The sequence below is a fragment of the Canis lupus genome, chromosome 8 (assembly GCF_011100685.1).
Source record: "Canis lupus familiaris isolate Mischka breed German Shepherd chromosome 8, alternate assembly UU_Cfam_GSD_1.0, whole genome shotgun sequence".
In the NCBI taxonomy this organism is placed as follows: Eukaryota; Metazoa; Chordata; class Mammalia; order Carnivora; family Canidae; genus Canis; species Canis lupus.
Genome location: NC_049229.1, coordinates 23,541,668 through 23,565,056, shown reverse-complemented (window position 1 = coordinate 23,565,056; position 23,389 = coordinate 23,541,668). Strand labels below are relative to the sequence as shown.

General features: G+C 34.0%; 1 pseudogene; it reads right to left on the bottom strand.

Moving 5' to 3' along the window:
* Positions 1–15,438: 15,438 nt before the first annotated feature.
* Positions 15,439–18,831, bottom strand: LOC111097259 (annotated as a pseudogene).
* Between the last annotated feature and the right edge of the window lie 4,558 nt (positions 18,832–23,389).

Sequence of the window (23,389 nt, the reverse complement as noted above, 5' to 3'; positions counted from 1 at the left end):
TGTATATGCCCTCCACCCCATTATTCAGCACTATTTGCTCATTCATTTCTATAATACCATAGTTTTGTTGGTGTTTTAAGCTTTCTTATCTTATCCTCCTTATCCTGTGTAGTAGCTGCACTTTAGATATCTGTTATATTTGTGTGTGTGCCTATATGTGTTCTTAACATAACAGATATTTTCTCTAAATTATACTGGCCACTTTAATATGGGCTTCTTTTTTTAGGTAATTTACTAGTCTCAATTTCTTTTGAGTTATGATATGTTTTTCAATATTATCAAACTGAAAAGATTGATATAAAAGGATTTCTCTTTCTTGAAATGTATTATTTTGTTTCTTCTTTTACCATGACCATACTGTTCTTTATCTGTGATTCCAATTTGTATCAATCATGTTTCAAATAGTTGCAATGCCAGGCACTGGAGATAAAAATATAAGGAAGTAGGGAAAGATCAACACAAGTAGACACATAATAGGTGTAACAAAGTATCACAGGTGATGAAACAGATATATTAATGAGCTGTAGGGGTGGCAAAAGGAAGATGAACATAATTCTACCAGCTGGATAGAGATTTGAAAGCTGGGGGCCCCTGGGTGGCTCAGTCAGTTAAGCATCTGCCTTAGGCTCAGGTCATGATTCCAGGATCCTAGTTTCAGCCCCACATTGCATTGGGTTCCCTGCTCAGTAGGGAGCCTCCTTCTACCTCTCACTCTGCCCTGCCCTCCCAGCTCATGCTCTCTCTCTAGTTCTCTGTCTCCGTCTCTCTCAAATAAATAAACAAAATCTTAAAAAACAAAAAGACTTGAAAGCTGAATAGGTATTCACCAGCTGAAAGGCAGGTTGTGGTAACATAGGCATACAGACCAGCTTGAACAAAATCAAAGTCTGAAGTAGTCTCTCACTGTGTGTGGCACTTCTCAGTGTCTGGAGCAGACACTGTGACTCTCCGCATTGAAGAAAAGGGGTGTAAGGAGCAGGTAGGATGTGCCACTAGATGGATACAAGACTGAAGAAGTAGGAAGGACACTGTAAAAGATTGGGTATGTCTGTGGCACCTGGGTGGCTCAGCAGTTGATCATACAACTCTTGGTTTTGGCTCAGGTCATGATCTCAGGGTTGTGAGACAGAGCCCAGTGTCAGGGCTCCACACTCAGCAGGGAGTCTGCTTGAAAGTCTCTCTCTCTCTCTCTCTCTCTCTCTCTCCTCTCCCTCCACCCCTTTCACCCCAGACTCTTTCTCTGTCTCTAAAATAGTAAATAAATCCTTATGAAAGATTGGGTATATTATACTATGGTATTTTCCCTCATGCTGTAAAGAATCACAAGGCATGAAGCATCTTAAGCAGGGGAATATACAACCAGCTATCTTTAGCAGCAATGCACAGGGAAGACTGGGTTAGAGTAGGGTTCTAATGAAGTGATCCAAATGAAAGATCTGGATTTAAACAAACCTTTGTCGATATAGAAAGAAAACTGGGAATTAGAGATGTCAAGGAAATAGAAAATGCAGAATTTGGTGACCACAGGAAATAAGAATAGGATTCTTAAAATAGTTTTGAGAGAGAGAGAGAGAATGTGCAAGCAGGGAGGGGAGCACAGCGAGTGGGAGAGAAGCAGACTTCCTCCTTAGAACGGAGCCTAACACAGGCCAGTCTCAGGACCCTGAGATCATGACCTGAGCCAAAATCCAGTGCTTAACTGATTGAGCCACCCAGACATCCCAGGAGAAGGATTCTTGGGAGGAGTCTAGTGTACACAAGTTGTTTTGGGTTTTGTGTATTTATATTCTTTGAGTGACTGACTGGTATTTAGAATCTTGGGATTTGGAATTGAGGAAGGAGGATCAGGTTAGAAAGAAAGATGACTTTTTCACCATGTTGAACAAAAAACACCATTTCTATGCCCAGGCGAATTGCTCTCATAAGCAATATAAAAATAGTTCTCCACAGGGTGGCAGAATCAAAGCTAATATAGCAAAGGAAGGGGTTAATGGTGTCAAATGTTGTAGGAAAGCCAAATAAGATGGGACACCAAATGGCATACAGAGATTTAGCAGTTAGTCATCTTGCTGGAGCCACTCTGGTGGGGCCAGATGCCTGATAAACTGACAAGAATAAAGATGATACAATTAAGACAAGTACAGGAGACCCACATTTGAGACCTGCCTCTGAAGAGAAGGAACATAAAAAGGCATCTTGAAAATCAAAGTTGATTGAGAGATTTTTTCTTTTTATATTTGTTTTTATTTTTTTATATTTTATTTAAATTCAGTTTGCCAACATATAGTATAATACCCTGCTCATCTGTTTTTATTTTAATAGGAAAAACTTGAACATATTTTTGTCTAGAAGAAAGAAATCAGAGTGGTAGAAATATTGAAAATAAAGTAAGAATGATAAAAATTGATGCAGGTCCCTGAGGATTTTTAATATAGATTGTGGGGTAACAACCTTATCTAAGGTTACAAGAAAGGATGTGAGGATAAATGCAGATATTAGTACCTAAAAGTAGTATAGGGGTTTGCATTAGCTACCCTTTAAGCTCTTGTATTTTTGTATAAAGCTTTTATTTAATTTCTTTTATGTTGTTTTTATTTTATGTAACATTTTGCTTATGAAAGGCAGTCCATACATTTTTAAAATTTGATAAATATTTATTTCATAATAATTCAATGCAATGAATGTTCAAGATCTTTCCATAATTAGCAGTTGAGAAGGTATATTTCAGGTATATTCTTCAAAACATCTATTTGTTTATGTATGACATTTAACAATCTTTGTCTAGTCACTTACTCAAGAAGCAAATTGTATTGGAATAATGATAAAAATACATTTTTTTTTCCTGTTTACCACTACTTTGTCTATTCTGAAATGGTAAATTAGTAAGTAATTTTGGGGTGTATATAAATAAAATCTTGGAGAAAACCAAATGTCATAAATCAAAACAGAACCATTATGAAACCCACCATAGATTTAGCATGTAAAAGAGATTTGGAATTTAAAATAATTCCTTGGGTATTAGGTGCCTCTAAGATACAGCAATTTTCCATCATGTCCCTCCCTCCCCCAAACCCACTCTATGCTTGAATTAATCAGGGCCAAGTTTATCACCAGAGATAGGAGTCAGTCTATAGGACCCACAGTATTTTTAGGGGCCTACCAAATGTTTAACACCTTTTAAAATCAGAAGCAAAAAACTAAACTTTTAGGTCAAAGAAAATGTTGCAATATAAAATTTTATTTGTCTTTATATTAATGCAGTTGCTAAATATAATTTTTAAAACTTTTTTGTGGAGGAATGGCCCATGAAGGCAAAAGTGATTTTGGTTCATGAAAGTCATAATGTGGCCCTCGAGTCTGAGGAGAATAGTGTTTTAGTTTCGGTTCCCCCCAAAAGGAAAAGGAGCTGTTATGTTGTGACCTTCTGAGAATCATACATAAGTTTTCAGCTGAACAACAGGTGAAAGAGAGTTCATACTCTAGGAGACATCTATGGTTTGCTGTGTCATTTCCCCTTGGTCCACCAATGATTTTAGCTATAGCTCTGTGGACATCTCATGCCATGTTACACTTACACTGACAAGTGTTTCACCTAATACATGTGCCATGTTTCACAACTTTCCTTCTTCTGACTCAGCTGTCTCAAGCCATAGACACCTGCTCAGCCTAAGAATAATTACAGCCTAAAAGGTGCAGAAATATAATCAGATTAATTGAATAAATGTGTATTCTGCTCTCATTGGTTGGAGTATTTCATAAATGTCAATAGATTAAGTTGGTAATGGTATCATTCACATCTATATACTTACTGATCTGCTATTTACTTGCTCTGTCAATTGTTGAGAGAGGAATGTTGTAATTTTCAACTATAATTTTGGATTTGTCCATCTCTGTGTTTAAGTTCTATCAACTTAACATATTATATTTAACATAATATAATCAATATGATTGAGTCTATCAATATGATTGAATTTATTGTCTTGCTTTTTGTTTCCTATTTGATCCATCTGCTCTAATGTATTACTTTCTTTTCCTAACTTCTTTTGGATTAGCTAGGTATTTTTTTTTTAATTTAAATTTTAGGTAGTTAACATACATTGCAATATTGGTTTCTGGAGTAGAATTCATTGATTCATGACTTATATACAACACCCAGTGCTCATCATAACAAGTGCCCTCTTTAATACCCATCACCCATCTAACCCATCTTGCCCCCATCAACCCTCAGTTAGTTCTCTGTCTATAAGAGTCTCTTATGGCTTATTTCCCTCTGTCCTTTTTTTCTCCCCCATCCCTTCTCATGTGTTCATTTGTTTTCTTTCTTAAATTCCACATATGAGTGAGATCATATGCATTTGTCTTTCTTGGACTGACTTATTTAACTTAGCATAATACACTCTTGGATTAGTTGGGTTTTTTTGTTAAAGATTTAATTTTATCACTTTTGTTGATTACTGTCACATTTCTTTCTTGTTTTCCTTAGTTGTCTAGGCAATTGTTCTCAGTTGAGAGTAATTTTTACCCAAGGGAATTTGGTAACACCTGAAGACAGTTTTAGTTTCACAACTGAAGGAGGTGCCACTGGCATCTAGTGAGTGGGTAGAGGCCAGCCAGAGATGCTGTTAAACTTCCCACAATGTATAGGTCGGCCCTCAACAACGAATTATCCAGCTCAAAATATTGATAGTACCAAGCTTGAAATTACTTCTATAATGTATACAAAAAAATATTTTTAGCCAATCACCTTAATATAATATTATACTACTTCACATATAGTTAAGGAACCTTATAACATCATGCTTCCATTTTCCTCCACCCTTTGTGGTACTATTGTCAAATGTTCTAATTCAATGGTTGTTATAAATGTCATATTATTTTTTTGATTTATTTTTTTAAAAGATTTTATTTATGTATGAGAGACACGAGAGAGGCAGAGACATAGGCAGAGGGAGGAGAAGCAGGCTCCACGCAGGAGCCGGATGCAGGACTTGATCTCGGAACTCTGGGATCATGTCCTGAGCCCGAGGCAGATGTTCAACTGCTGAGCCACCCAGGCATCCCTTTTTTTGCTTTAATCGGTCCACTAACTTTTTTAAAGGTATTTTATCTCTGCTTCTAAGGTACATATTATTTAAGATATATAGTTACAATGAAAAGATAAATTTTTAATTGCCTTCAAAGTCATATTTTAAAAATTAAAGTCTGGCCAGTCCACTGACTTGTAATATTTTCATACTAGTTATCAATCAGTAAACCATCACACTGGTGATCTGGCAATCATTAGTATAGCTAAATAAGTGGATCTGCTCTCCTGTAATCCATGTGTTTCATCTTGTAAATATGACCTGACTCTTCCTACAATTCTCTCTACAAATATGTAGTTGCTAGCTTCTGTATCATTTAAACTGTGGCATTTTCCTTGAAACACACCATGTTCCACTAAGTTCAATGAGGTGTTTTAGAAATTTTATGTAATGTTGCTGGTTTTAAAAGATTCATATTTTTCAAAGTTAAAATTATATATCTTTATTATTCAGTATGCACATTTTTATTGTTCCAGGGCTTTTATGTAAATAGTCTTGCTAATTTTAGTTTGTTACTAAATACATTTCTTTTATTGGGTTCATATTTTAGAGTCTGAGAAAATTTAACATTTAGAAGAGAAAAAAATGGGAAATCTATTAGAATTAGAGGAAATTTAGTCTTAGAACTTAAAATTTTAAAGTAGATTTCCTCTTATAGTAAACATTCAAAATAGTAAGGGAACATGGGTAGGGCTTAAGAGCCTAATACATTGCAAATAAAAAAGACCATTTAATTTCAGAATTAGTAATTCCGTATCTGTATCTGTTTCAGATAGAGAAACAGTATCTTCTTGAAACCTTATGTATGTCATGGTCTTTTTGCATTAAATCCCAGCCAGGTGATCTTGCTAAGAATCTATTGAAAACAGCATCAGGGGCAGCCTGGGTGGCTCAGTGGTTTAGTGCCGTCTTCAGGCGTGATCCTGGAGACCTGGGATCGAGTCCCACATCAGGCTGCTTGCATGGACTGATGCAAGGATCAGTCCAGGATTGCGCCCTGAGCCAAAGGCAGGTGCTAAACCGCTGAGCCACCCAGGGATCCCCATACAACCAGATTTAAAACAACCATGTGTTAAAGATATATTTAACTAATTAATGAAGAACAAGTGAGAAGATAAAGTTCATTCAAAGAAATTAAAAGGCCAAGTATTTATAGTAAATAAAGACAAAATAGGGAGAATAAAGATAGCTGAAAAAAAATCTTGATTTGGGGGGTAGACAGAGCATCTGCCTTTGGCTCAGGGCGTGATCCCATGGTCCCTGGATCAAGTCCCACATCGAGCTCTCTGCATGGAGCCTACTTCTCCCTCTGCCTATGTCTCTGCCTGCGTCTCTCTCTGTGTCTCTCATGAATAAATAAAATCTTAAAAAAAAAAAGAAAAAAAAAGACAGTGCCAATGGGATTGGGGAGCTACTCTAGGCCTTGCTTAGAAAAACAGGATGGTTTAGAGTCAGAAGGGCTTAGACATTAGGGAAATTAAACATTCTAGGGAATCATTACAAGACGAGGTTTTAACAGAACACTTATTTTCCTTATTTATCGTTACAATGTTTTCTCCAACTGATCCAGTTCTCCACCATAAAGCGTTAGGTTCGAAGACAGTAAAGAGAAAATCAGGGGAATCTATTTTCTAAAATCTTCATTAGTGGTACCTAGGTGACTCAGTTAAGTGGCTGCCTTCAGCACAGATCATGATTCCAGCGTCCTGGGATCAATCCCCAGAGTCAGGCTCCCCATTCAGCAGGAAGCCTGCTTCTCAGTCTCCCTCTGCCTGCTGCTCCTCCTGCTTGTGCACTCTCTCTTATTGTCAAATAAGTAAACAAAATCTTCAAAAAAGAAAAAGAAAAAGAAAATCTTCATTAAATCAATTTTCTTTAAGGTACCCTTGAATACTCCTAAAAAAGGATGGGCTGTTTGGCTAATTAAATGTCTCAAAATATGTTTTCTATGAATAGAAAACTTATTTTAATATACATATTGAACCGTAGAGACCACAACTATGTGAAAATATATTTGAATATTAAAGTATCTGTTTTATTTTTTTATTTAAGTTAATTTAAATATTATAAGATGTACAGATCACAGTTGTATGAGTTTGACAAATGTCTGTATTCATATAGCCAATATTCTAATCGATACATAGGCCATTTCTATCAATACAGAAACTTTATCCCATTCTCCAATCAACTCTGACCATGGAAGCAGCCACTAATCTGATTTCTATCTTCTTAGGTTAATTTTGCCTATTTTGAATTTTATATAAATTATTTCTTTACTTAACATGTTATTAAAATTTATCCATTTTGTCAAATAGCCCCAGAACTAGCCAAGGGAATGGGCTAGTGATTATTCAGAATGATGTATTAAATTATTGCTACTGGGATCCCTGGGTGGCACAGTGGTTTGGCGCCTGCCTTTGGCCCAGGGTGTGATCCTGGAGTCCCGGGATCGAGTCCTGAATCAGGCTCCCGGCATGGAGCCTGCTTCTCCCTCTGCCTGTGTCTCTGCCTCTCTCTCTCTCTATGTGACTATCATAAATAAATAAAAATTAAAAAAATTATTGCTACATATTTAATGCATATGTCACAATTCATCTACTCCTTCGTTGATGGATAGTAGGTTACTTCCAATATTGAGCTATTATAAGTAAAGCTGATATACATAGTCATGTATAATTTTTCTATGTTGTATATTTTCACTATTCTTGGGTAAATACCAAGGAGTGGAATAATTAGATCATAGGGTAGTTGTATGATTCATTTTATAAGAAACTGCCAAACCATTTTCCAAAATAGTTTGACAATTTTACACTCCCACCAGCAACATGAGAATTACATTTACTCCACATCTTTGCCAACATTTTGTATTGTCCATAGTTTTAATTTTCCTCAACAAATGAGTGTTTAGCAGTATCTCATTGTACTTTTTATCTGCATTACCCATTAAAAATCTTTTCATGTGATTACTAAACATTTAAAAATTTTCTTTTAGAAGGGTTTATTCAAATATGTCTTTTTACAAGATTTTTTAACAAGATTTTTTTGTAAAAGTTTTTTATCTCCCTCTCAACTGCCTGCTTGTATCAAGAAGAGAGCTATGAATAGAGGTTCCTCTTTACCTAAGAATCTTGTCTTCATAAAGGGTAACCTTTGTTTTCCAAACACCTGCTTTTACCTCTTTGCTAATTAATTGTCTTCCCCCTTTTGTATTCTCAGACCCTATTCCTCTTCTTAGTTTATATAAGCATCGCGCTGCCTATCTTTGGAATTTCCATGTCTGTGTAGATCCCCCAGAAGTATGCTATTAAATTTGATTTTCTCCTGTTAATCTGTCTCATGCTTATTTGATTTTTAGTCCAGCTAGAAGGACATTGAAGGGCAGACGAAATTCTTCCTCTTCAACACTGGATGTGGGTTGTCAGATACATGTTTACAAGTATTTTCTCCCAGTCTGTGATTTATCTACCCATTTTATGAATAACATTCTTTGCTGAAGCCTTGAGGCCATAGGTTATTCTTATGAGAAAATTAGAAATAGGAATTTTCTAAACTATGAATATAATATATCTGCATATTTAAAGCCTGGTGAAGTAGAAAAGTTAGTTTTGTTATTGTGGTGTCTAAAAATTTAAAAAATGAGGGCAGGTTTGGAAAGGAGTATTGAAAAGCTTTGGAGAAAGGAAGATCATGAATGACAGGCACCACAGCTTAAGTTTCAAGGTGAGGAGGGGATAGTAATAACATATGAGGAAGTAGAGAGGGAAAAATACACATGAGGAGTCTTCTCCAGGGGGAGAGTAGAACCTTAAAGCCAGCAAAGATAGCTTTCTCTAGCCCTCTACTCCTTCTCCTCCTTGCACTTTGAAGAGTATATGAAGTCCTATCTCAAAATAATTGGAGATAGAAAATCATTAAAAGCCTAAAGCAGTCAGATTTAGCCACAGCTTAACACATTATCAGGCAAATAGAGAGAGAGAGAGAGAGAAAAAAGAGGTGGCTTTATACCCTAGATAGATGATGAAACTGAAAACCCAAAGTTAGATTAAAAACACCAATTCCATATATACTCTTTTAGCATCCTAAGTGCTTTTGTCAAAACTGAGCATGGCAGAATGACACAAAAGAAATATATGAACCAAGCAATTTTACAAAAAATAATCTCATCATGGAGAAATGCCTTAAACATATGACCTAATAAAATAGTATAATGAGACAAATCAAAGGCCAAAAACACTCTTCAGAACTCTTGAATTCCTGGAGCCAATTCCTGGAGGGGCTTCCCACACAAAACCAAGCAATTCTCAAGAAAACAGCAAGGTGTCTGAGAATTCAAATCAGTTACAACATGGTCTATAGGGAGATTGCATCAGATTCCACAGGTAAAGCACTCAGACCAGGAGACTACTCCCTCCCCAACTTCAGATGCCAGTCACAAGCCCATATTGTTATTTGGACTCCTGAATGACTTATAACACAGAGGTTCTCACAACCTCCTCTTCAGACTCAATTAATTTGCTAAAGCAGCTCACAAAAGTCAGGGAAATATTTTACTTACTAGATACCATTTTATACTAAAAGAATACAGTTTAGGAATAGCCAGATGGAAGAGATGCATAGGGCAAGGAATGTGAAAACAAGGATGGAGCTCTGTGCCTCTCAGAGTGTGTCACTCTTCCACCATTCTCCTGGGATCTGTCTCTATCAGTAAAAGCTCTGTTTTGCCCATCACTTTTCTGAGGTAATTATTGAATTAAACATAAACATGAGGTAATGTTTTGCCTATAGGAATATTCTCAAGCAATTTCTTCCTATGAAAAACTAACCCTCTTTCTGTATTTCAATTAAGAATGTTCTTTTGTAACACAAAAGTCTGTCTTGAGACCTTGACTCTCTTCATGCTAGCTCTACAATTTTATTGTTTCCATTGTGAGATGTGTAATTAAATCATGTGCTGTAAAGCACAGTACCATTCAATGAAAGAGTGTCTTTATATAAGATGTTTCATTTTCAAAGTGACTTTGACCTTTCTGCTCTGGGCCCATTGAAATGCATTCTGAAGAGGATAAAAGGAAATGGTTTGTCTTTCACTACATTTAGGTTAAAGTCTGAATTTTATTACTATTATTTAAACATATGCTATTTATCTTTTTTTTTTTTTTTTTTAGGTTGCAATTTTTGGAGCACCAACTACGTGCCGGATACTTCTATAAGAAAGTACTTTTAATGTAATATCTTATTTAATTCTTACAACATCTTTACAAGTTAAAGCTTAGAAAAGTTGGATACTTTCTCTAAAGGTACATAGCTGCAAATTAAAACTCTGAGAATTGAAGTAACATCTCCAAGTGCCAAGTATAACTAAACAGTAAATGACAATTAAATGCAATGTGCTATCTTGGATGGCATCCTAAACCAGAGAAATAATATTTCTAAAAAGACATTATTAGGATTCTCTGATGTGATGAAAGTTCAATTTATATGTCATGATAAATTTCCTGAGTTTATACTGTGGTTATATAAGAGAATATCTTTATTCTTGGAAAATGTATTCAAAAGCATTTATGGGAAACGGACTTGATGTCAACAACTTAACATGCAAATGGTCCTGAAAATAATATTAATTTTATATATACACACACACATACACACATTCTCTTAAAATGTTAGCGACTGATGAATTAACGAGTTTTCATAAAGAGTGAATAGGAATCATTTCTATTATTCCTGTAAATCTCTGTAATATTGAAAGTATTTCAAAGTTAAAACCTAAAAAAATTCTAAAAATAGTGAAAGATATCAGTTCAAAATATTGCCATACATTTATTTTTAGTTTTTGGAAATGTTGTGTTCACTGTTGATTGTTGCATAACATATGAGCAAGATTTGCAATATTACCATTCTATTCATGGTAATGGAAACACTGCATTGGAAATAATATTTTCAGTTAAATCAATTACAAATTTTTACTGTATTAAATATTTTCTGACATAATATTAAAATGTTCTGCAATGTACTGTAAGCCCTAAGAGTGTTGTGTTGTCTTTGTTGTTGTTTTTCTCTTTTATTTTGTAATGCAAGTACCTGACTTAAACATTGATTGCCAAGGCATCCACTTCAAAGAGGACTATCTGAAATAAACACTTTGCTAGCCACGTGGCCAGATAAAGAGCCAGGCCTTCTCCAGACACTGAGACTCCTTTTTTTTTTTTATAAATCTTGATTGATTTCCATATTGACCTTTTATAGACCACTTATTTTTTGTCCTCCCAAAGCTTTAAATTCCCACTCTTATATTTTAAATTCACCAATAAACACTAAACTCATGAAAATTCCAGGCCCCCACCCTCGACCTCAACAAAAGCAGAACCCCAGGTCCCTGTACTTTCTCCCCACCACCCCTGCCCTGCCTGATGCAAGCTCTCTGCGAGGCCTTAGGTGTGGTACATAATTTCCAGGTCTCCGGAGTAATAAATCTTTATTTTTCCAAATTCCCTGATGGCTATTGCTGAAGGACCTCTTGGAATCATAGTAATAACAATGAGAATCATCCAACCACGACATTGATCACAATATTGATTATTGACAGGCTAAGGCTGGCAGAAAACAAGCAAAAAAAAATCTATTTTGTAATCATTTTAATAGAGAAAGCCACCAGATTTTAGAAGTGCTCATGAATACCTTGTATGCACATGAAATAGATTCAGTGCCTATAGCTGTATTCCTTGTTTTCAAATTACCATGAAGGATATGCTACTAATTACAGATCAAATAAATATTTCTATTATAGTTCCTTTTCTCCCTGAAGCTACATTTTTTCACTTAAAAAGGAAATACGTAAAATCAGTAATGTTATAAAATCTAATTCATTCAAAATCGTTTTTGCAAATAGTATAAGAGTTACTGTAGATCTAGTAAGGAAAGATTTTGGCCTGAGAAGCATAATCACCACAAAGAAGACTCTTTAGAGAATGATGGTTTTCCATTCAAAGGAATGGCTTTTATTTCTTCTTCCAAAAGCCAGCTGAAGAATGGTAATATTTCTCTTTCTTTGTTAATACCAACAGTTATTAAATACACATAGAAGTTCATAAATACTTAAAATATTAAGTTTTACCATAGCTTTTCATATGTCAACTAGAGAATAACTATTTTAATTTTGTTAATTCAGGGTCCAAGTTTATTATTGAACATTTTAACATTAAATAAATCATATGAAGTTTTATATGTGAATAAGATATTACTTAAGCATTGTTATTTAGTGGTTTATTGTTGTAACAGTTCATAGATATATGGGGGCTGATATTGCCTGTATGTGAAAAAGTTAAGTCATCAAATACTTATACTAGTGTATTTCATCTACTTTGAAAATAAGATATGTTTATAATTAACATTCCTTAAACCCAAAATATATTCAACTACCTACCTTATATTAACTTTATCATCTCCTAAGACAATACCTCCCAGGAAAAAAGGTTATATCTTTTCAATTCCTCACCTTCATTCTTACTTTGTGGACAATAACCAACTCTATAGGGTGAGAATACTTATATGTGATAGTCTTACACTCCACTAGTTGTGTCACTTAAGTCAAGTTACTTAACCTTTCACAACTTCTGGTTCCTGACAAAAGGAAATAGGAGTGTTGTCTATACCACATGGGGTTGTTTTCAATATTGTCTGGCATAAAGAGAATTAAACGAGATGAAGTATAAGAACACTTATCACAATGACATGTGATATGTACTCAAAGAATGACTGAATATTTTTATTGTCATTTTTCTTTCTTTCAGGTGACTTGTGCAATTGTGCATATAGTCTGAGATTAGGGACATTCAAGTCAAGTAGTTTCTTTGTCTATAATCCTCTTCTTCCCTATGTTTCCTTCAACTCTTGTCCAATTGCCTAGGGAAATTACCCTCATGTATACCCCTCCCTTATTGCAATTTTAACTTTTCAAAAATAACATGTATTATTGCTACTAAATACTGATGCTGTCAATATACCAGTTTATTGGAAAATAAATTTATAATTTTTAAAATAATATGGTAGTGATATTTTATTAATCCAAGGCAGTATACTTTTCTTGCCACAGACAAGCCTAGTTAATATGTGAGAAACAGGAATGATAAACGAAATTTTTGGTCCAGAAACATAAAACTATATAATATAAATTTCATACATAGGACAACAGTGAACCCAGATTAACAATTTCATTAAAAATTCAGTGTTTTTCTAAATATCCATCCCACCTTCTCTGTCATAAGGTTCATTTTAAAGCTTGCTCCAATTATGGTCACAGGATGACTGGCAATAACAACCAGTTATCTGCTTCTTGAACAGCCAGAGGGAAAGTAAGTGTCTAACCTTAACCAATGCTTCTCAAATTTAATGTGCATGTAAATCACCTGGGTGGGAATTTTGTTAAATTGAAAATTAGATTCAGTAGGTCTTCAAGTTCAAAATCTTACACTATTAACAAGCTCCCAGATAAGATCAAAGTTGCTGGTGTGTGGACCACACTTTGGGTGACAAGGTTGTAATAGTGGTTCTCAAAGTATTGTCTTCTTCCAACCAGTAGATTAATAATTGGGTCCAACCTATGACCCCAGAAATTCTGGGGATGAGGCACAGAAATCTGTATTTTAACAAACCTGCCAGATGATTCTGATGCATACCAAGTTTTAAAATTACTGATCTAAATCATACACAAAAGACCTGGGTTTACTCTCATGGAAACCCAGTTGATTACCATGCACTGAGTAGCTTCAGCCCAATATACTGATTCATTGATTCACACAATCACTGGGGGCAATGAGAATATAATCATTTTCATTAGTCTTGGAAAATAGAACTTTTCTTATGGCTGGAGATGAAATTTTCCTATCCGAACTTCATGATGACAACACAATGAGAAAATGGAAGAATGGTAGCTGTAGAGAAAAATGACAATTTCCACTGGGTTCCATTACAAACCCAACAGATAAATTGGGTAATTGACCTAAGAGTCAAAATGATTCAACAAGTGTTTGCCAAATGCCAACTGCCCATCTGTATATGAAGCATTAAACTAGGTACTGTGAGGCATAAAATGCAAGATGCAATCTAAATGAGGAAGTATGAAACAAAGAACACTCATCAGCCTCATATCTATTTAACCGCAAAATAAGTGATACCAAAGTGGGAGGAGATCACACTGTACTTTTTTAAAGGAAAGAGAGGGGAAAAAAAGGAAAACTAGTGACCTTGAGAAAATGGAGCCCAAGCTGGGACTTAAAACTCTCATAAAAACTAGATACCAGGAAGGGAAAGGACAGATATTCTAGGTTGAGTGAATTATAAGGACTTGACTATAAACATTCAGAAGATAAAAAACAAACCATGCCTGCTAAAATAAATTGGGAAACTATAATGTGTTAGACCAAGTTATAGTTAGGTCAAATTATATAAATCCATCAGTGTTAGGTTTTAAAATCTGGATCAACTCTAGGAGGTAGATATTATTACCCACAGTTTAAAATTGAATCACTGGAAGATAAATTAACTTATCAATGTCATATAGCTAGTGAATGGCAAGTTGGACTATAATCTGGAAAAGCTGAAGTTGGGAAAGATACCTGGAGGTTTAAGGAAGTAATCTAGCCATGTATTAAGAAAGGCTTCATCCAAGGTAGTGGCAGTGACAATAACATGGAGAAAGAGATTAATGAGTAAATCATGAGAACACATTTTTAAGCTAGAAAACTACTAAAAGGGAAAATAGAAGCAATTGGTGCCAAATGAGAGAGAAAGAAGTTATAGGAGATAATCATGAATTCTAGTCGGAGTAATTACAGTAATACTAGAAATATACATGTTAGGAAGAGATCAGTTTGGAAAGAAAATTGTGAGTTTTGAAGTGATAGACTTTCAATTGAAATATAAGAAGGTAGAATGTAAAGGTTCTGAGTATGGGCTTTATTGTTAGATAATACAAGATAAAACTCTGCTCCGTACCATAAGACCTTTAGTGGTCATGGCCAATCTCAATTAGCCTTAGGTTTCTCATTTATAAATGGGAATAATGATAATAATACCTAACATTGGTATTTTGAGAATGAAACAAAATAATTAATGTAAAGTACTTGGAAATATTCCTTGCACATAATACATGGTCAATAAATACTAATTATTTTATACTTGTTATTATTAACAAATGACTAGATGCAATTTCAGATTTAGTAGTATAATTTATATTCGTGAATATGAAAGTTGAGATCGTAGAATGAAGAGAAGTTTGTTTATTTATTTATTTATTTATTTATTTATTTCATGGTGAAAAAATTTATGTTTAGATTTATAGCCGGCTGGACTCAGTTTACATGATCCCAATTTTGTTGGCAATATCCAAAGCATCATAGTCAGGAGCCAGTCGAACATATGCTTTCTTCTCTCCATCAGGCCTGCTCAAGGTGTTGACCTTGGCCACATCAATGTCATAGAGCTTCTTCACAGCCTGTTTGATCTGGTGCTTATTGGCCTTGACATCCACATGAACACAAGTGTGCTGTTGTCTTCTATTTTCTTCATGGCTGACTCAGTAGTTAAGGGGAACTTGATGATGGCAAAGTGATCAAGCTTGTTTCCTGGGGGCGCTCTTTCGAGGATATTTGGGCTGCCTCTGGAGACGCAGGGTCTTGGGTCGTCGGAATGTAGGTGACGTCAGAATCTTCTCTTTTTTTGTGACTGTGCACGCCTCTCAGCACCGCTTTCTTAGCTTTCAAAGCCTTTGCTTTGGCTTCGGCTTTGGGAGGGGCAGGGGCTTCCTTCTTCGCCTTCGGCGCCACCTTCGTGAAAGGGCTGAAGAGAAGTTTAAACATGAACAGAGTAAAAATTATGACAGGCAATAAACCATATCATAGAGAAAATCTGAATGAAAATACTCACCCCTCTGAAGCTCACTCTAATTTTAATCAAAAAAGACCACTGACATGTAGGAATAAAACTATGACCAGCCCCATTGGAAAGGCTAACATTTATCAAGTACTTATTTTGTGCCAAACTTTAATATGTATTATCTCATCTATGTAACATTCCATTCTATTAGTATCTCCATTAAATAAGTGAGGATGTTGAAATATGGACTTAAATAGTTGTTCAAAATCACAAAGCTTACATGTTATTAAGCAAAGATCTGGCTACAGACACTCTAGAACCCAGGTGTTTAGATACTATACTCTGTAATCCAAACTGCATATTCAGAAATAGGAAAAAATACAGCTGAATGACTTTGAGTGACTCTTTTTAAATACCCTATCAAAGTGTACAAGTATGGTGGTTTGAATTAGATAATTTCTGCAATCTCAGATATCTTAATACTTTAAATTAAATTTAAAATTCATGTATGTTACTTAACAATTTTGAATTGGTCCATTTGTTTTTCAAGGAAGCAATGGCTTAGTAAAAAATTTTTATGGAGAATAAAAGTTTTAGTTGACAGAAACACATCCGAGGCCCTCTAGGCACAACTGAAATATAATTCTGTTGAAGTCTGTAAATAATAACCTACAAATGAAGACTCTAGAGAATTTTATAATAATATTTTGTGTACAATACCTTTTCTTGAAATATCTCAGTGGACTTTATTATGAATTATAATTATAATCAAGCTTCAGAATATCCCTTTGAAAGTTTTGTGTGTGTGTTTTACCATTACAGATAGTAGGAGGAATATTAATTTTTCAAGGTCATTCAAAGAGTCAGAGGCTGTAGTAGGAATAGAATAAAAGGTTTCTAACTCAAGTCATCTGATAAATATCACCATGGGTTTACAAAGGGTTTGGCAAAGAACATTAAATTGTCAGAAGAAATCACAGTTGATGAAAGAAGTAAGTATACTGCAGGAAGGTCAAAGTAAGGAACTTTGAAAGTTTTAATTTGTTTAAGAAGTTTAAGAATATTCTTACTTCTGTGCTCTCCATATGCATCTCAGTTGTTCCATAATTCAAAATAATGAAGAAATTAAGAGGAAAAACAAATCCGAAATTGAACTTCTCCTGAATTTCATATTTCTAACTGAAATATCAGTGACAGCAAGAGAAGTTCTTTCTATAACTATCTTAAAATAAATAAGAGGTATTTATTTTATGTACAGTCTTGGAATTAAATATATAAATCAACAAGTAATTGTTTTTTCAATTTGGAATGGTATAATCATTAAAGTTTGAAATATAATTAAAAATATAAAATGTAAATTTAGTTGCAGAAAGCAAATGATTTTTATGGAATGTTCAAATAAATGTCTAAAAAACAATTTTAGTTTGGTTTCATAATTTAAGTAAAATAGAAGTTAAGAAGTTATGGCAAGGAAGAAGCAATCTTCAAATATAGGATACTTTACTTATTCTATACTTAATCTGAACTACTTTGCCCTCCCTTTTATAGGACTTTCAATGGATGTATAAAAGAACTAATGAGGTAAAAATCTGACTAGAGAAAGTTGAATTGAACAAACTTCCATTTTTCTCTAACCCTGTGCTTTGACTTAATCCATCAATTTTAAAATACATATAGTGAGTGATATGGTACATATATAGTTCTTTTACCTCATCACATTAAAGAATGGAAACATAATTTTTATCACTTTTAAAAACAACAAAAATCTAATGTATCTAAAAATCAACATAAAATTCAGAATAAAATTTTTAACAATATATCCCATGTATTTAATTAAATTTAGAAATTATCCTTTAATATATTTCACATGGTATTATGACGACATTAGTAATATAATGAGGTTCAGAGATAATGTTTTTTCTCCAATTTTCTCAAAAGGTCAGATTTGTCTAATTTCTCTGAGTTAGTTGGGGTAGAATTACAATATACTACAAAGTTATAACTTTCTCTACTATAAATAATAAGCTGTTTCTTTTTCTTTCTGTATAGATGCTTTTGAAAACCATAGATATCATCAAATCACTAGATATTTTTTCCCAAATGATATCCCAAATTTTGTGCTTCTAGCTCATTTTAACCGATGAAATGAATGTCAGATAATGAAAGGTCAAAAGTGCAGAGGAGATTCCTGAGAATAAATGTGATTGCTATCCAGTGCAATGCCCTAAAAATGATACAAAGAAATGATTCATAAGAATTATCTGAATAAAGTCATTTTTTTCACATAAAATTGTTTCAATCCCAGTCAATTTGCAATCAGTTCAACTTCTCTTGACACTCTTTGAAGGACAAGAACCATTCTGTATTTCTCTGCAAAGCCCATTTACAATGACACAGCACAGCTTATACTTAACCATTCCATTAACAAAATGCTACTCATCCAACCTTCAAAACCATGCAGTGGTGCCAAAAAAGAAAACACATTTTAATCCATCAGTAAATAGACAATCCGATGTAACATTTACTGAGAAATTTCTCTGTTACAGGAACCATACTAAGTTTTATATGTCATGGAGTCCAGGGTGGTATACAGTGGTTAAGAACACACTCAATGAAAAAAAAAAAAAAAAAAGAAAAAAAAAAAAAAAAAAAACCACAAACAAAAAAAAAAGAAACACACACACTCAATGGACTCCGCCTGTTTTTGTTTTTGTTTTTTTTTTTTTGCGGCCCACCTCCTCCCCCGCCCCCAGCCTGGTTTTAATAGTTGATCTTACTATACTTATATTAAAAAAATTCCATGTCCAAATAAACCCTTCAATTACCTGAGAGCCTTCTCTAGATCCTCCGATAGGCTTGCTGGGGTTTTTTGCATTTTTTTGTTTTTTGGGTTTTTTTGGTTTGCATTTTTTACTTTTTATAATTCTATGCTCCCTGACTAATTCTTGAAAATAACACTAAAGTTTGAACAGTGCAGTTCAAACTGAATTCTAAGAAGATCCCCATGATTATAATTACAGCTTTTTAGTGTACCCGTGCATAAAACCCACTCCCCTTTGGTGCAGTTGAGACTGAACACTCACTCTACCATTAAACAGCATGCCACGCCTGTGATTAGATTATGCTATATGGCAAAGATTAAGAGATTCTGCAGAAGTCATTAAAGCCCTTAATGGCTTGACTTTAAGTAATCAAAAGGGAGATTGTCTTGAGTGAGCCTGATTTATTCAGGTGAGTCCTTTAAAGAGATAAGAAGCAGTGGAGGGATTCCAGATTTAGAGCAATTCAATGCAGTAGAGATGTGCTCCTTCCAGCCTTAAAGAAGCAAACATAATGTGAGATGGCCATGTGGCATGACGGCCTCTAAAAAGTGGAGTGGAGTGGTTTTTGGCTAACAATAAGCAAGAAAACTGGGACCTTAGTCTCATAACCGTAAGAAAGCAAACTCTGCCAACAACCAATAAGTTTGGAAGGGCTCTTTGTACCTCAGATGATATCATAACCGCCAACCAACACCTTGGTTTCAGCCTGGTGAGATCCTGAGCAAAGGTGCCATCTATTCCATACCCAGACTCTGGGCCCTCCAAAACTATGAGATAATAAATTTCTGTTGTTTTAAGCTACTAAATTGTATAATTTGTTACTCAGTAATAGCAACTAATAGAACCAGTGATGTAATTTAACAACACAGTTTTAAAAACATTTAGCTTGGTTTGGGACCTGGGCACACCTACATTCTCATCTATTCCATCTGTTTAGGGAAATACTTTTGTGACTATAATGCAGATTGTTAAGGCTGCCACATTAAATTTCATTAAAAGGTTATGCCTTCCCATACAAATGAATACTTAATAAGAAACAATAATGTACTTATTTTGATCCTGAAATTTAAGTAGATAATTTTAAAATATTAGTGCTATGTATTTTGCTTGATATTCTTGAAAGAAAAAAATGGAATAGAACCAACTTCAAATAAGTTTATAATCTGATTGACAAGAAATAATTATCATTTAGAAAGTGGCTTACCTACAAATATTAAACAATGCTCAACACTCATTGGCATCACCATTTTAGCTCAAGGTAATTATGCAACAGAATTTCATCCATTGAGACTTGAGTGGTGGTCCACTGGTGCTACTATATCTCTCAGTTTATTCCTTCCTGGAGTAGAGGTTTCATACTTAGGAAAGTGGCAACCATCTTGCAGCATAAGGGAAAGGCAAGACATCCTACAATTATGTCCAACATCTACCTTTACATTTATTTTAGATAGAGAAAAAAATGTATTTGTTTAGACTAATAATGGTTGAGTTTTCCATTACTTGTGGTGAAAGTTTCATAACTGCCAAATTACAATGTCATAAGGCCCTATTCATTCACATAGAGTAGAGCCTAAAATACTCATAATATGTTGTTACAAATAGAAAGGCAGTATAGAATGGGACAATCTCAGTCTCAGTTCCCATTTCCTCATCTTTATCTATGCACACTAAGCATTTAGTACATTTACTTTTAATGTACTCTCTAAGCTTAAAAAAGAATGGAGGTATCATGGCAGAAAACTTGATTAATTTGATTACATAGTCTATAAGACTTTGAAAATTAAAAAAAAAAACCCTTCAGCAATAGCTATTGAAAACACTTATTAGTGTGTTTAGTTTATTTAATTGAAGGGTTTTTTGGTACTCTTTATTCTTTCAAAAACAGGATTTGAGAGGGCTTTCAGATACATGTACATTATCACAACAGGTACTGATTAGTGACTACTTAAAAGTTGAAGTTAATGGAATACATGATCAAACTAAAAATGTAATTAGAAGCACCAAAGTATTCTAATATAACTAATGCTAGTCTGTAAGTTCAACTTTTAGATTCTTAAAGAAATAAGAGTAACAAAACCACCCTTATCTCCATGCCCAATGGCTAATAATATACTAACCATTAAGAAGATGCATAATTTTTTATCTCTGAGATTGAATTTTCTCGTGATGTTTGTACATCATCTTAGAATAGCATCCATTCATTAAAAGCAACAGCCCAGTCTAATAGCCAGTTCTTTTAAAGCAAATTGAAAGGACAGTTCAGCAAATGGCTTTCGCATATAAAGACCTTATTAAATCAATAAAGAAGACATTAAAACCCTGAAAAGAATAATAGACAAAGAATATGAACTCTAATTTTTATATTAAGGACAATAGATGGTTTATATATGAAAAAAAAGTTGGCCATACTAGTAATCAAAGATAGGTAAATTAATGCAAGAAAACATGTTCTTGCTATTACTACAGATTTTAAAAATAATTATAATAATGGACTTTAGTCAATATATTGTATATTGTACTGATTATAGTACAACTTAAAGAGATTCATACATTGTCTGTTGCAGAGCAAAATGTTCATCCTTTGGGAGGAGAATTTTTCCACCTGCATTTAGAAGCCTTAAAGATGTTCATATCTTTTGACCCAGAAATTTATTTGAGGAAAACTATCCTAAGAAAATTAAAGCCAAATTTTGAGAATACTCTTTCTGTTTATAACAGAAAAACTCAGAAGAGCTATAGATGCCTAACAGAATATTAGTTGTCCTTTAAAACATTTGTTTAAAAGTTGAAATTACTTGGGGGTACCTGGGTGGCTCAGTGTTTGAGCATCTACCTTTGGCTCAGGTAGTGATCTTGGGGTCCTGGGATCAAGTCCTATATCAGGCTCCTCACAGGGAGACTGTTTCTCCCTCTGCCTATGTCTCTGCTTCTATCTGTGTATCTCTCATGAATAAATAAAATCCTTAAAAAAAAAGTTGAAATTACTTGATAAATCTTAAGAAAAAAACAACTCTGATATGCTTACAAATATATGTATTATAATATAAATATGTAAAATATACCTTTAAAGAAAATAATATGGATGTGCTTAACATGGATAAGATTATAAATATATAACTGTAAATATAGGACTTGAAATAGTGCCATAGTTAAAAAGTAGGTTTTGGGGGATGCCTGGGTGGCTCAGCAGTTGAGCCTCTGCCTTCAGCTTAGGGCAAGATCCTGAAGCTCCGGGATGGAGTCCCCCATTGGGCATCCTGCAGGAAGCCTGTTTCTTCCTCTGCCTGTGTCTCTGCCTCTCTCTGTGTCTCTCATAAATAAATAAATAGAATCTTTAAAAAAAAGTAGGTTTTGGAAACAAGTCATATGTCTAGCACATAATAAGCAATAACTGATAATGTTATTTTATGTTGGTTATTGAAAAAAAAAAAAGCCTGAAAGAAAATTAAGCAAAAATGTAGATCATTATTATATTTGGATAGTGGACAGGTAGCTAATTTTTAATTTTTAAATTAAAATTCTCCAAAAAGAGAAATGTTACTTCTAAAGAAAAATTAAATAAGGTGAAATATACAATGCTAGAAACTCATAGTTCTTCTCTCCCTTCTCCAATGAAAATCATAGTTACTTAGCTCATTATGGTTACATTTGTAAACAATTTGTTCTAAAATGAGAATACCAGTTAAATTTAACCCATAATGAGGAGTGTATACATTAAAACTGAATGTACAGTTACAAAAGTCCTTGTCCGTTACCCATAAATCAACCCAACAGAGCCTACTTCCTTGGAATCCACATTACTTAACTATGTACAACCAAAACAAAACTTACTGTTATAGGACTATGAAAATTTAGGAAGAACAGAGAATTAGTATCAAAGTTCTATTTAATTATAAATTTGGTAGTTATTGATTAGAAGCCTGAAGTATGTAGTCAAGAAATTTTGATCACAAAGTAGTATAAGCACAGCATGAGTATATTCTCAGACATAATTCTGAATCACAGTTGGGTGTGATGTGAATAAAGCTGACAAAGACAATGATTTGTACAGTAAAGCCATGTTTCTTATAGAGTGAGCATCAAATCAAAGCTGGGTTCAAAGTAAAGTTATGCTACCTAAAAAATAAAACACCAATTAAATGCACACTTATACACAGAATATGAGGTAAACCTCAGGAAAGTAGAATTCCTAGCAATATTAATGACAAGTAGGACTACAATAGAGAAACTAACAATATAGTTCTCTTTAGGCAAAGCTTTTGCAGGTTATTCAATTTTAAACTAAAAACATGCTGCAGATGCAATTATTCATGACATCATGAAGCCACTTACTGTAATTATAACATTAATATCAATTTCTAATAATTTTAGTATTTATAAAATTAAATGAGACTAAAACATTCAAATAACTATTTACATCAGTCTTGTATATAATGTGTTTGTCCCAAATGTTGCATTCTCACCTGGCCTCCTGCCTCACTTTTGCAAGGGTCTCAAATTCTTTTGAGATTTAGTCAAATAGAGTCATTGACAGAGTATGTGGATTGGCACATGTAATATTCAAAACTACAAATGATGTCAAAGTGGAAGTCACTGAATGAAGGTTAACCC